Source organism: Podarcis tiliguerta (assembly GCF_965153285.1).
Source record: "Podarcis tiliguerta genome assembly, chromosome: 6".
Lineage (NCBI taxonomy): Eukaryota > Metazoa > Chordata > Lepidosauria > Squamata > Lacertidae > Podarcis > Podarcis tiliguerta.
Window position 1 is genome coordinate 9,567,248 of NC_139539.1, and position 14,191 is coordinate 9,581,438.

The window sequence follows — 14,191 nt, forward strand, 5'->3', positions numbered from 1 at the left end:
ATGCAGCTTCTACAGCTAATTTCTGTGCTGGTGACTCTTTCTCCTGGACTAATCATCCACCTGATTGATGGACACTTTAAATGAAACAAACCACATATTGTACACTGTCCAAAACTGTTGCCTCATCTATGAATTAACCATATTGATTTTGCTAAATTGGCACCTGGTAGCAGGGTAATTGAAAGAATGGGAAAAGCCATTTGCTGGGAATAAACTGAGGCCATCTGCAATGTGGCAGATGGTCCCATCATGGTGGCATGGATGGCTGCCGTAAAGCGTCTGCAGAAATGTATGGTCCAAAAACCAGAATCAGCTATGGGGCAAGGAAAGGGTGGCTCTGTGGTTCACATGAAAATGCTGCTTTGCATGGCAATTCTAGTAATGTTGATTGGCCTCATTATTCAAGCCCAGGAGAACAGCCAACCCTATGCTTAGTGATCAGGTTCAGAACATTGGGTCATATTAGATGCTTGTCCAACTCAGAGTAGACCCACTGAAATTAATAGGCATAACTAAATCAGGTTCATTAATTTCAGTTGGACTTAATTGAATGCAATCCATTCTCTTCCAGTTCTATTTTTCATGAGCTGCATGACGAGACACTTGTGGAGGAGTAGATTATAGTGTATGCAAAATTATCTGACTGTTTGAGGATTAATGTCGTGGGAGAGCCATCTGACTTGTAGTTGTCTTGGGAAGTAGCATTTGCTGAAAGATCCTCATTCTGCTTGCAGTCTCTGGATTTAGATGAAGAAAATTGTTTTTACTGGATTATATTCTAGCGAATAGCTGGGTTTTGGAATCATTCCCAAAATGTAATTATAAACGAGCCTCTTATGTATGTTCCTTAAATATGTATACAAACTCAGGAAGAGGTATGAGTTTGCTTTTGCTGGATAATTTCATTTACATTAGGCCTAATTTGAGACAGAAAAATTCTCCTCTCCCCATCAACACAAAAAAGCCTTTCTCTTTTTCTGATCTTTCATATTTGTCAGAGTTGAGAATCTCTGCTCACAACAATATGTCGTGGAGATCTTTAGAAGTATAGCCAATGCTCTTGAAGAGAGGCATGGATATTTTCTGACTGAACACTGAAATGTTTAAATGCTTCGCTGATTGTCTCCTGCCCACCCTTAGAGAACCACTGCATTAGGCGAAGGGTAGGGAATCCTGTGTAGGACGCGGGTGGCGCTGTGGGTTAAACCACAGAGCCTAGGGCTTGCCGATCAGAAGGTCAGTGGTTTGAATCCCTGCGACAGGGTGAGCCCCCGTTGCTCGGTCCCTGCTCCTGCCAACCTAGCAGTTCGAAAGCACATCAAAGTGCAAGTAGATAAATAGGTACCACTCTGGCGGGAAGGTAAACAGCATTTCTGTGCGCTGCTCTGGTTCGCCAGAAGCGGCTTAGTCATCCTGGCCACATGACTCGGAAGCTGTATGCCAGCTCCCTCGGCCAATAAAGCGAGATGAGCACCACAACCCCAGAGTCGTCTGCGACTGGACCTAATGGTCAGGGGTCCCTTTAGGGAATCCTGTAGCCATGCAGACATTGTTGGACTCCAATTCCCATCAACCCAAAGCCAGCAAGGCAAACTAGCTATGATGGGAGTTGTACTCCAGTGATGTCAGGAGTCCCGGTTCCCAGCTTGATAACACAGTAAGCGTAGGTAATTAAAAAGGAGGATTTATTGCAAAAACCAACAGATAGCTCTGGATGGCTCAAACCAAGCCTCCGGCATCATTAGTCAAGATGAGCATTCTGAAGACTTCTTCCGTAGTAGATCATCACAGCTCTCAACATTTCCAGGCTTTCCTCAGGTGTGTCAAGATGAGGGTTGCCACAATGAGCCTTGCACCTCAAAGTGCGTCACTGTACACAATGCACTCACTCTTCTTGGATGCGTGTGTGGGCGATGTCAACTGTTTTCCTGAGCTCTGATGGTCATCGTCCTTCAAAACTCAAGAGAGATGTCCAGGAGATGCGCAAGACAGCCCTTTCCTGATCATTAGTTCTCGCTGACAACCAAAGGACCATTTGCACTGTTACAAGTTATCTCTGGAAGGCACGGTTGACCAGAAGGCATAACTATCTAAAGCAAAATTGTACTATTACCTATCTATTTTAAAACATTGCCTTCGTGGATGGTGGCTGTTCTGACCTTACGCTTTGCCATTTGCAAGCTAATGCTGAAATTAGTTCTGAAGCCTGCAGGGACTCTTAGATAATTATAATGATGTTTGCTCTATCCCAGGTATATAGCCAGGGGCAGGTTGGGTGAAAAGCCAGCCTGTTCTGGCTTCTTGCCTTCTCTCCTCCTCCTCCTCCTCCTCCTCCTCCTCTTCTTCTTCTTCTTCTTAAAAAAAAACCTTTAAAATGAAGCAATTTTAGTCAGGGCACCTGTGCCCAATTATTGGCATATATGACATGTTCTCATCAGAGTAGCAAAAGATGGGTTTTTATATTCTCTTCTCCGCCTTATGCTTTCAAAATCCTCTTTCCCCTTCACAGTAAGGTAAGAGACCAATGCACAACATCTGTTTAAAAAACATGCTATTTGCTGGAGTGTGTAAATGATGAGTTAGTAGACTGAACTTCGCTGATTATAGGACCCTGGATGAAGGAGAGCTCAAGCGAAATGTTATACTGAGAGAGAGAAAAAACCCTGTTGAAAAGGTAATGCACACCATATAATTATATTGGGGAGGAACCTAAAGGTCACCCACACTCATGCAATCAGATAACGTCTTTGATTTGTGGACACCTCTATACATGAGAAGCGGGGACGCGGGTGGCTCTGTGGGTAAAAGCCTCAGCGCCTAGGGCTTGCCGATCGAAAGGTTGGCGGTTCGAATCCCTGCGGCAGGGTGTGCTCCTGTCGTTCGGTCCCAGCACCTGCCAACCTAGCAGTTCGAAAGCACTCCCGGGTGCAAGTAGATAAACAGGGACCGCTTACTAGCGGGAAGGTAAACGGAGTTTCCGTGTGCGGCTCTGGCTCGCCAGAGCAGCGATGTCACGCTGGCCACGTGACCCGGAAGTGTCTCCGGACAGCGCTGGCCCCTGGCCTCTTGAGTGAGATGGGCGCACAACCCTAGAGTCTGTCAAGACTGGCCCGTACGGGCAGGGGTACCTTTACCTTTTTACTATACATGAGAAAGAGATTGTTTGTGGCTATCACGTCTGAAACCTCGACACCTGCTATTGCAGTTGCTGAATTCATGGTCTGAGCAATAAAGGTGGCAACAGAGGTAGCCTGTCCTGTTCTGTTACCTGACGCTAAACAGGAGAGTACCGCCCTGAGCCTCTGCCCCTGTCAAAGCCTTATTTGCCAGGTTTGCATGGCTGTGGCTTCCCGGTTCTGGCAAGATTTCAGGAGAACCCCACAAAATCTCTTGAAAGGTTTTGGAGGGCTCTCGCGAGATCTTGCTGGAACCCAGAAACCACCACTGCCCCTTCTCCCTTGTCCCTTCGTGGCGCCCTTTGGATTCTGCTGCCTGAGAAGCCGACCTCAGTCTTGGTAGACACGGTTAGAATTGTGCTGTAACTCAGTGGCACAATGGAAAAGCCATGGTTGATGAAGTGTGGGAATGTTCAGGGAGGCAGGAGAGGATATATTGTTTATTAATATCCTTCCTAACTTATGCTAGCAAGTTCTATACCTTAGCAGAGTTTTGCATTCCCCTTTTAAACACACAGCAGATAGCTGGCTGCAGGCTTGTTTAAGCCTCTCAATATTAGGTTCCTGGTAAGTTCCGTTATATTCCTCTTAAAAGAATAAACACACCACAATCTTGTGTAAAGTATATACAGTGGTACCCCTAGTTATGAACTTAATTTGTTTCAGAGGTTCGTTCTTAACCTGAAACGGTTCTTAACTGGGTGTGCTTTCACTAATGGGCCTCTTGCTGCCGCTGCACCGCCGGCACATGATTTTCGTTCTCATCCTGGGGCAAAGTTCTCAACTCGAGGTAACTCTTTCAGGTTAGCAGAGTTTGTAACTTGAAGCGTTTGTAACCTGAGCCATTTGTAACTCGAGGTACCACTGTACAAGAAGTTTACTCACATCATCAATTCACAGTTGGATCCCTGAAGGCAGACTTAGTTACAAAGTACTGTATTTTTTGCTCTATAAGACTCACTTTTCCCTTCCTAAAAAGTAAGATGAAATTTGTGTGCGTCTTATGGAGCAAATGCAGGCTGCACATCTATCACAGAAGCCAGAACAGCAAGAGGGATTGGCTTCTGAGATTCAGAATTCCCTCCTCCAAAAACTAGGTGTGTCTTGTGGTCTGGTGCGTCTTATAGAGCGAAAAATACGGTATATACATGTGGATCTATCCCATTTGGAGATAGTCCCAGTGTCCTCTGTTGGCTGGAAGCCAACAGAGCACCTCTAGCTAAAAGCTGCCCCAACGATGGAGGAAATCAAAGAGAGAGAGGGTGCTGCATGCTGTGTCCTTTTTGTTACCTGGACAGGTAAGGTCATGCCCACCTCTAGTCACATGCAAAAGCAAGTATGTCCCAGCCAGGAGGAAACAGGAAGTTTTCGCCTGGCTGGACCAAACATTCCCCTGCATGTCCACTCTAGGAAAACAAGGAATGTTGTACTTGACTGCTACTTATGTATCACATCCCACATGAATCAGTCTTTATCTGGATGTGACTCAGCAGACATCACAAGGCAGAGAAGGAGAGACACTGAGGGTGTGGAGTTTGAATTCAGCCTGCCTTTTCAAGGGCTCTGTTTGCTAAAACTCCTACCTGTTTGTTTTTGGAGGGTTTTTTTAGTATTTGCAGACACCACTTGGAAGAAATGCTGGACCAGATGGGGCTTCGGTCTGATCTAGCGGGGCTCGACTTGCGCTCTTACGATGTGCGAAGCTGGAAGAGAAGTCTCAGGAAAGGGACTGTTCCCACCTGCTTCTTGTCACCCAGCCTGGAACTTCTCCAAGAATGCAGATGAGTAGTGAGCTGATTCCAATCAGAGCTGACAGCAATTCACCCATCACTCATTTGGAGATCTGCTGCAGAAATGCTGAGCTTCAGATGCTGATTTTGAATATTAACATATCCAGAGTCAGAGAACAAGGGAAGAAGGTTTTCCATCTAAATTAATTGAGGAAGAGTTGAGGAGGGAAGGGATCCTTTCAAGCAGGCTGGTAAACCACCCCCAATGGGCTGAATCCCAGTGGGTGTGATGAGTAAGAACTGGCAGGCTAGGTAGAGAGGCTTTCTGCACCAGATCCACCTCTAATAATAATAATAATAATAATAATAATAATAATAATAATAATTTATTATTTGTACCCCAGCCACTCTGGGCAGCTTCCAACAAAGATTAAAAATACATTAAAATGTCACACATTAAAAACTTCCCTGAACAGGGTTGCCTTCAGATGTCTTCTAAATGTTGGGTAGTTGTTTATCTCTTTGACATCTGATGGGAGGGCGTTCCACAGGGCAGGTGCCACTACCGAGAAGGCCCTCTGCCTGGTTCCCTGTAGCTTTGCTTCTCGCAGTGAGGGAACCGCCAGAAGGCCCTTGGCACTGGACCTCAGCATCCGAGCAGAAAGATGGGGGTGGAGATGCTCCTTCAGGTATACTGGACCGAGGCTGTTTAGGGCTTTAAAGGTCAACACCAACACTTTGAATTGTGCTCGCAAACCTACTGGGAGCCAATGTAGGTCTTTCAAGACCGGTGTTATGTGGTCTCTGTAGGCTCCCCACCACTGCCTTAAAGTCCATCTAGAATCCTTAAAGCTTAACCCTGTGCGTTAATGTGCCACTTAGGATAAGGCGATAGACATCAGCACCTGAACCAGGTGGTGAATTTGACAGCTCAGGGGAATGGCAGAGTCAGAGCTGAGGATGAAATGCAACCTGAAGCATCGGTTTGGAACACTCTTCCTGGTGGATACATTGCTTTTTTTACCCACAAGTCCCATAGAACAAGGGTCACAAACCTTTCGGGGGCAATGGGCCCATCGGAATTCTGGGAAAGGGGCCTGGGTGCCAGTCACAAAATGGCTGCCGCATATGTGCGTGCATGGAATAATACAAAATGGTGGTTTTGGGGGCCCGACAGAACCCCAAATTGCTGCCACATCTAAAAGAGCTAAGAAAGAAATAGCTGCTCCTTTGGCAACCCCTGTCATAGAACCATGCTATGTAACGAAGTAGCAACATTTTGAGGGGGCTTCTGGGTTAAAAACAAAACAAAATGGCAGCCTCATAATCAGCTGTGGGGCCACCATTTTATTTTATACAGAGGATACCACAGTCAGAGTGGTGCTAGGCCAGCAGATCCTTTAAGTGTTATGCTGCTACAAAGTTTACTTCTTGTTTTGTTCTCAGTAAAAATGAATCTAGATTCAGGTAGGTGTTGGTTTGACATAGTTGAAAGAAGAAGAAGAAGAAGAAGAAGAAGAAGAAGAAGAAGAAGAAGAAGAAAATGGTCTAGTAGAACCTTATAGACCAACTAAGTTTGTTCTGATATAAGCTTTTGTGTGCATGCACACTTCTTCATTCAGTAAAAATGAAGTTTGCCATGGATTCCTGTGAGTTCCTGAAAGGCTATGTGTACCTAACAACTTTGCCCCCATGTATGTAAGAGAGAGGGACGCGGGTGGTGCTGTGGGTTAAACCACAGAGCCTAGGGCTTGCCGATCAGAAGGTCGGTGGTTCGAATCCCCGCGACGGGGTGAGCTCCCGTTGCTCGGTCCCTGCTCCTGCCAACCTAGCAGTTCGAAAGCATGTCAAAGTGCAAGTAGATAAATAGGTATCGCTCCGGCGGGAAGGTAAATGGCATTTCCATGTGCTGCTCTGGTTTGCCAGAAGCGGCTTAGTCATGCTGGCCACATGACACAGAAGCTGTACACTGGCTCCCTCGGCCAATAAAGCAAGATGAGCGCTGCAACCCCAGAGTCGTCCGTGACTGGACCTAATGGTCAGGGCTCCCTTTACCTTTACCTTTATGCAAGAGAGACAGGCCGGAGTGGTTGTGAAGATGCATTGACCTCTGGCGCTGTCTCTGATGATACAAGTGATGATCCCCACAAGTGTCCCTATTTTCCAGGGACAGTCCCGGATTTACAGAAGCCGTCCCAGTTTCTGATTTGATACCAGAATGTCCCGCTTTTCCTTAGGACATCCCTATTTTCATTGAATAAATGTTGGAGGGAATGGTAGGGTTTCCCTAGTTTCATCAGAGAAATATTGGAGGTTATGGAGATATGCGACCCCTGAGTCAAGGATATAAATAACTATACAACCTTTAGAAGACATCTGAAGACAGCCTTGTATAGGCATGGTTTTTTAAATGTTTAATGTTTTATTATGTTTTTATATATATTGAAAGCTGCCCAGGATTACTGGGGCAACCTAGTCAGGTGGGCAGTCTATTATTATTATTATTATTATTATTATTATTATTATTATTATTATTGAATAGGACATCCCTATTTCCATCTGAGAAATGTTGGAGGGTATGCAAACATTTTGCATTTTGCAGGAGGGACTCATAATGACAGTCAACACAGCCAAGATAGAGTCCAAAAAGCAAGGAGCTGTGTTAATGTATTATGTAAGTTGAGCAGTAAAGTGCACAACAACTGGTCATTCTGCACATTCCCCAGGCTGCATGGAGAATGTGCACACAATCCTTAATTGAAGAGGGACTTGTCGACATTTCCTGGTGAATACAAATAATCTCCAGCAGGTCTTGGGAAATGTTCATATACCAACTGAATATTTTGTCCATACACTTTCCTTACAGATGTGGCATGGCTCACTTGTTTGAGTTATCTTGAAATACCCTCTTGACGTGATACACGAAGCCCATCCCTGCAGAGACTCTTGGAGACTGCACATGTGGATTAATGTGGAGATCCAATGGACAGTGGGCCATGGTTTTGGATGGAGGCGGGGGGCTGCTTAATAGTTTTCTAATCCGTTCTGCTTTATGTTTCCACAATTCTATTCCCAGTAAGAATGAACTCCCAGTTACCCAAATAGGACAATTTGATGAAAGTGTTGTCTTTGCTACCACCTAGTGGCCATATGGAACCAGTGCAGAAAGGTTATCCTTTCAAAAAAAAAGTAGGTTGAAACCCATTTTCTTCGTGGCTGATTTAGCATGCCCGTTTAGGAATGGGTCAAAATTCCCCCTCATCTGAATTTCTCTCCAGATTCTGGAGCTCTCAACACTTGGTCTTACTTCTGAAGTGGAACAGATGCATCAAGTGTCTTCAATTAGTTTGGTGCATGTTTTTAGAATCAGATAAATACATCGTTTTGTGCAGCTTTTGGTTAATCCTGCCCCAGGCAACGCCCACATAGGGACATATCAGTGCAATTCAGTTCGGGATCTGGGCCTCAGCCGTATTTGGTGCACAGCCCTAATATTAGCAGAAAGGCACATTAAAATGCTGGTGAATTTTTGTGAGAACTTTTTTTTTTTTAATGGCAAACTGATGCAAAAATGGTGCAAGCAAAACTTAAGAGTTGAAACTGGAAATGTCAATGTCATCCACAACTATTCCCAGCTGGCACCCCTGTGACTGTGACAGGTGTTTAGCATGAATACCTAGTGAATGGGAGGCGGGGAACAAACCATGACCACTCCGATTTTGTTTTTTTGCGTGTATCTAAAATCAGTTTCTTTACAGAGTACAGCAAGCCAGACATTGCATAGATCCATTTTTTTTTTCTTAAAAAAACAAACCATGTTCCCCAGTGGAAACATCAGCATAGGTGACAATGCACAATCACAACCAGTAAGTCAAACCTTCGTTACAGTACATTGAAAAAAAGGTGTCCGTCTTAAAACAGTAGGACAAAAGCAGGTTGTGACTACGTAATATGGTAGTTCTTCTCTTCGAGCCCTGGGAAAAGGGATTGGGATCAGACTCAGAAGTGCCAAGTCTGAAAAGACTTTGGTGGAAAGCGGGTGAAAAACAACAACTCTCAAGTTTAAGCATTTGAGTTTTGAGACGGCGGCATTGTGTGGGATCCTCTGACGGGCAGATAATCTTTCCCCTTCTCTCACCCTTCTTCCATTGCAAAGTAAGTAACATGAAGCTATCAGGGCTGTATGTACAATATAAACAAAGGGCTTAACACTTGAGGAGGGAAGACAAAGACAGCTGCAAGAGCGACCGGGGAGGAAAAAGTCATGGGAGGAGAATTTCATTTGTCACATATCGGGAGGTGGAAACTTTGCAAGTCAGATTGTTAGCCTGCTATAGGGAAGATATTTTTGGATCCAAAATTGTCCAGAGTCTGTATAGATTCTAAACATATGAGCCCTGCAGGTTCAGGCTAGGGTCTCATCCTGCCCATCGTCTTGTTCTCACAGTGGCCAACCAGATGCTTACAGGAGACCTGTCCTCAACACAACATCGCTCTCACCTCCTGTGGTTTCTGACTGCTATTCAGAGGCATAGCGCCTCTGACAGTGGAGAGGGCATTAGTATCAGTAAATATGGACTACCTATTCTTCCATGAATTTGTCTACTCCTCTTTCAAAGCCATCCAGGTGGTGATCATCCCTGTCTCCCGCAAGAAAGCCACTTCTGAGCTGGAGAGGAGATGGGGTTGTGGGCTTCACGCCCTCCCTACGTGTGCGGGGGCTCGCAGCCCCCGCAAGACTGGAGGAATCCTCGGACGCGTCATCTCCCTTGCTAGCCAATCGGCTGGCCCGGGAGACGTGCCCCACGCTATTTAGGGCAGGCCGAGGCTTTTTCTCTTTCTTTGCTCCAGCTGCTCCGGTTTCCCACTCTTACCACCCTTTAGGTTTGGCTTTCTGACCTTGCTATGGACTTCGGTTGGTCACCGTCAAGGGGCCTGGTAGGAATTTTTTCCACTTGTCAAATTGGCTCCAGCCATTTGGTTTTTCGCCTACCTTGTAGCAAATCATCACAACTTTCTCAGCATTGGAGGTTAGGCATTGGTAAGGGTATTGTTATGTAGATTGGGGGGGGGGAGTGCCATCACCTTCCCCCAAAGCAAAGGGTAGTCCGGTAAAGGATTCCGGGGGTGTGGCCCAGTCCGAAGCCTATGGAGGTGTGGGCCTAAGGCATGCCCTCAAGCGGTGACCCCGGGGGAGCTCCTAGTTGATGTGCATCAGCAGGACTCCCCCTACTGGTGGTTAACCCTTCCCTGTCTTCAAGCAATCAGGCTGAAGCCAGATAGTCGATAGGACCAATGCCTAAGCCAATACCGCTCAATTCCTGTAACCAATAAAGTTGTGGCCAATTTCCGCCCATTAACCTAAAATGCTGGTGTCCTGTGTCTTTATTTCTGAGGGGGAGGCGGGAACTCGCCACGCAACAAATTCCGTACCTTCTCTGTGTGTTGTGCGAAGAAGGATTTCCTGCTGTTTTAAAAACCTGGAAAAATATGGTTTTGTACATCATCAGGAGATCTGAGCTGGGGGATTTTAGTCAATTGATACAATCAACAGAGTTGTGTGATATTGTCTACTCTGGCTGGCAGCTGTTCTCCAGGGTGTCAGGCTGGAGGTCTTTCCCATCAGCTGACACCTGATTCTTTTACCTGGAAATGGTGTCCAGGATAGACTCCGGGTCTTCCCTCACATCCTACCAGCAACCGCTAACCCCCCCTCAAGATGAAATACCAAAGCATCTTCGTTTCCTTCCCCGCATATGCAAAAGTAGCATGTCAAAGGTAAAGGGCTCAGCCTAGCCTTCTCCTTGCCATCCTAGTTATTATTATTATTTCCTTAATTGAGGAGTATTTTAATATATCACCACCACCCAAGCAGTCAGAAGAAATGCAAGTCTCGACAAGTTGTACCCCAAGATTTGGCATATTGCATAAATTAATTGATCCCAGTTAAAACAAACTCAAGCAATCACCAACAAGAGAACACCCCACTTTTTTGGCAGTTTGGGGGCAAGCTAGAAGAACGGAGCATGCCTTCATTTTCTCCCCCCGTTTTGAATCCCCATTGAAACTGTGCTTGACACAATTTCACCTCGTTTCAAAATTGACTGTGGCCTTTGGCACTGTGGAATACAAGTCTCGTCAGGCTCCCTTACTAAATATTGCGAGGAAGGGAGAAAGAAGAAGTTCCTTTACACCCATCAGAAAAACGGTACTCCTCACCTTAACTGATCTCTCTCATACACTCATGAGATCTCATGGGTGCTTATTTCACACATGCTGAAGAGCTGAAGTCAGCTCCTAGTTGGAAGGGGCTCTCTGAGAAATGTCTTTTGATTGGCCCTGTCCTCTGTCAGTGGGGCCTTTTCTTGCGAGGAATCCTATTTGGAATAAGGGAATTTCCCTTAAAAAAAGGGAAACGTTGACAGCTATGCAGTGGGGTCTCCTGATGGGCTTACTTAGCAGTGACAGTGGTCAACAGTAGTCCTTTGCCCAGCACTAAGTAGTGTCTTGGAGATACCATTTTAATGTTTCACGATGTCTTGAGGCATTATGGGAAATTAAAATGGTGCCTCCAAGACCCAGTGGCCTGGTGTTGATGGAAAGTTGGGGGCGGGGTTAAAGGGGAGGGAGAAGGGCAGCAGGAATTTAAAGGGGTCTCAGTAGCTGCATTATGGGGACACGGGTGTCGCTGTGGGTTAAACCACAGAGCCTAGGACTTGCCAATCAGAAGGTCGGCGGTTTGAATCCCTGCGACAGGGTGAGCTCCCGTTGTTTGGTCCCTGCTCCTGCCAACCTAGCAGTTCAAAAGCACTCTCAAGTGCAAGTAGATAAATGGGTACCGCTCCGGCGGGAAGGTAAATGGTGTTACGGTGCGCTGCTCTGGTTCGCCAGAAGCGGCTTAGTCATGCTGGCCACATGACCCGGAAGCTGTACGCCGGCTCCCTCGGCCAGTAAAGCGAGATGAGCGCCGCAACCCCAGAGTCGGCCATGACTGGACCTAATGGTCAGGGGTCCCTTTACCTTTACCTTTACAGTAGCTGCATTACAATGCAGCAGTCTCAACTAAATCATATAAGACAGGGATGTCCAGCTTCCAAGAGACTGCGATCTAGTTCCACTATAAAAAACTAGCAGTGATCTACCCAAAGCTGTTGAGCTTCTTTTTGGGGGGAGGGGTTAGGATCACACGATTGACCAGGATTGACCAGGGATGCTCCACGATCAACTGGTAGATTGCGATCGGCCTGTTGGACATCACTGGTATAAGACAACCACCCAACCTCTGCTTAAAAACCTCCAAGGAAGGAGATTCTACTACCTCTTGTGCGAATCTGTTCCACTGTTGAGCAGCTCTTACTGTCATAAAGCTCTTCCTGATCTTTAGTTGAAATCTCCTTGCTTGCAACTTGAAGCCATTGGTCCCACCCTCCAGAGCAAGGAAGAACAAGCTTGCTCCCTCCTCCCTCCTCCTTGAGATATTTGAAGATGGCTATCACATCTCCTCTCAGTCTCCTCTCCTCTTTTTCCAGGATAAACATACCCAGTTCCCTCAACTGTTCCTCATAAGGCTTGCTTTCCAGACAGCTTAAATCCCAGAGGAGGGAAAAGGCATAAATGAATATGAGGAAAGATTTGGTCTCGGTGCTTCTTCTCACACCAGAAACAGCTGTACACGCAGTCCAGGCCTCAAAAAGAATTGATTCTGGTGCCACACACCCACATCAGGGAGTGAACTCACAGGGGTACAGAAACAGTAAAATGGTTTCTGGCGGGAATGGGGTGCCAACTCCAACCACCCATGCTGTGTACACATTTAAAGCACATTGCTTCCCCCAAAGAATCATGGGAACTGTAGTTTGCCACTCTCAGAACTATAACTCCCAGCACCCTTTAAAAAAACTATTGCTCCCAGGATGCTTTGGGGAAAGTCATGTGCTTTAAATGTATGGTGCGTTTTTGGCATCAGTAGACAGCAAGTATAAGGTAAAGTAAAGGTACCCCTGCCCGTACGGGCCAGTCTTGACAGACTCTAGGGTTGCGCGCCCATCTCGCTTAAGAGGCCGGGGGCCAGCGCTGTCCGGAGACACTTCCGGGTCACGTGGCCAGCGTGACAAGCTGCATCTGGCGAGCCAGCGCAGCACACAGAACGCCATTTACCTTCCCACTGGTAAGCGGTCCCTATTTATCTATTTGCACCCGAGGGTGCTTTCGAACTGCTAGGTGGGCAGGAGCTGGGACCAAGCGATGGGAACGCACCCCGCCGCAGGGATTCAAACCGCCGACCTTTTGATCGGCAAGTCTTAGGCACTGAGGCTTTTACCCACAGCGCCACCCGTGTCCCTTATAGACAGCAAGTATAAGGCCTTCCTTTTAAGATAGAGCAAGTCCAGAGAGCTTCCTTCCCGTGGGGCACTTCCTGGGGAGGTTTACAGTGCCTGGGAAGCCACTTGGAGCACCAAGAGCAAAATATACATGACAGACAAAACAGCTGCATGAGAGAAGCCTAGACAGGAGCTGTGTTGTTAAGAGGATTGTTCACAGTAAAAAAATAAAATTAAAAAGGCCGATCCACCACAAATGCATGTTCCTCACTTAGTGAATCATAGCTAAATATATGAATGGTTTCCGTTAGAAATGATGTTTTGAGGTGTGGCGATATGGAAATTCTGCCTGTCGTATTTGATCTATGGAGGCCAATACATATCTGTGAGTCACCGCAATGTTGCAGCCCCCGAGTGATGAGCAGAAAACCCCCCAAAAAGGAAGAGGACCAAGAACGTTACCACAGAACTTCCTGTCTGAGGAGCAGTGACAAACCAGCCAAATTACATTTACACCAGAGAAGAGCTTGTACCAGCGTCCACACATGGCCCATGGGGTGAACTCTGCTTGCCTCTTTAAGTGCTTTATACAGGAATGGTCTGAAGCTATGTTTAGCCCTTCTTGACATAAATTAACACTGTGAGGTTGGTTGACGCCACAAAACATTGCGGCATGCTGAGGTTACGCTTAAAGTTGGTCTCTAAATGCAAGGCTGGGACACTTCGTAAAGTGAATGTTGCCCACTCGAGCCAGGCAGAACACATTCCAGTGCCTCACAGGTGCTGTCATCTTGGTTTAGAAAAAATAAATAAATTTCAAAATGGCGGCGCTCCATTCCAAAATGGCAGCAGCCACGTGTGAGAGACATCTGAAACTGGCTGTGGCCTTTCCAAAAATCCTTGCACCTCCATCTTCTACACTGGGGAAACAGGTCCCAAACCCTGGTGATAGGCTTTAAGGTGG

At 46.4% G+C, this 14,191-nt stretch overlaps 2 long non-coding RNA genes across 2 annotated transcripts in view; both read left to right on the forward strand.

Annotated features, from left to right (window-relative positions):
• LOC310680771 overlaps positions 1-14,191 on the forward strand; it is a 506,863-nt gene that overhangs the window by 302,834 nt on the left and 189,838 nt on the right. The gene's annotated exons all lie outside the window — the stretch shown is intronic.
• On the forward strand, positions 10,043-13,459 carry LOC310680742. The gene is made up of 3 exons (XR_014512897.1): positions 10,043-11,588; positions 11,963-12,889; positions 13,268-13,459. It is a non-coding gene; the product is annotated as an uncharacterized lncRNA (long non-coding RNA).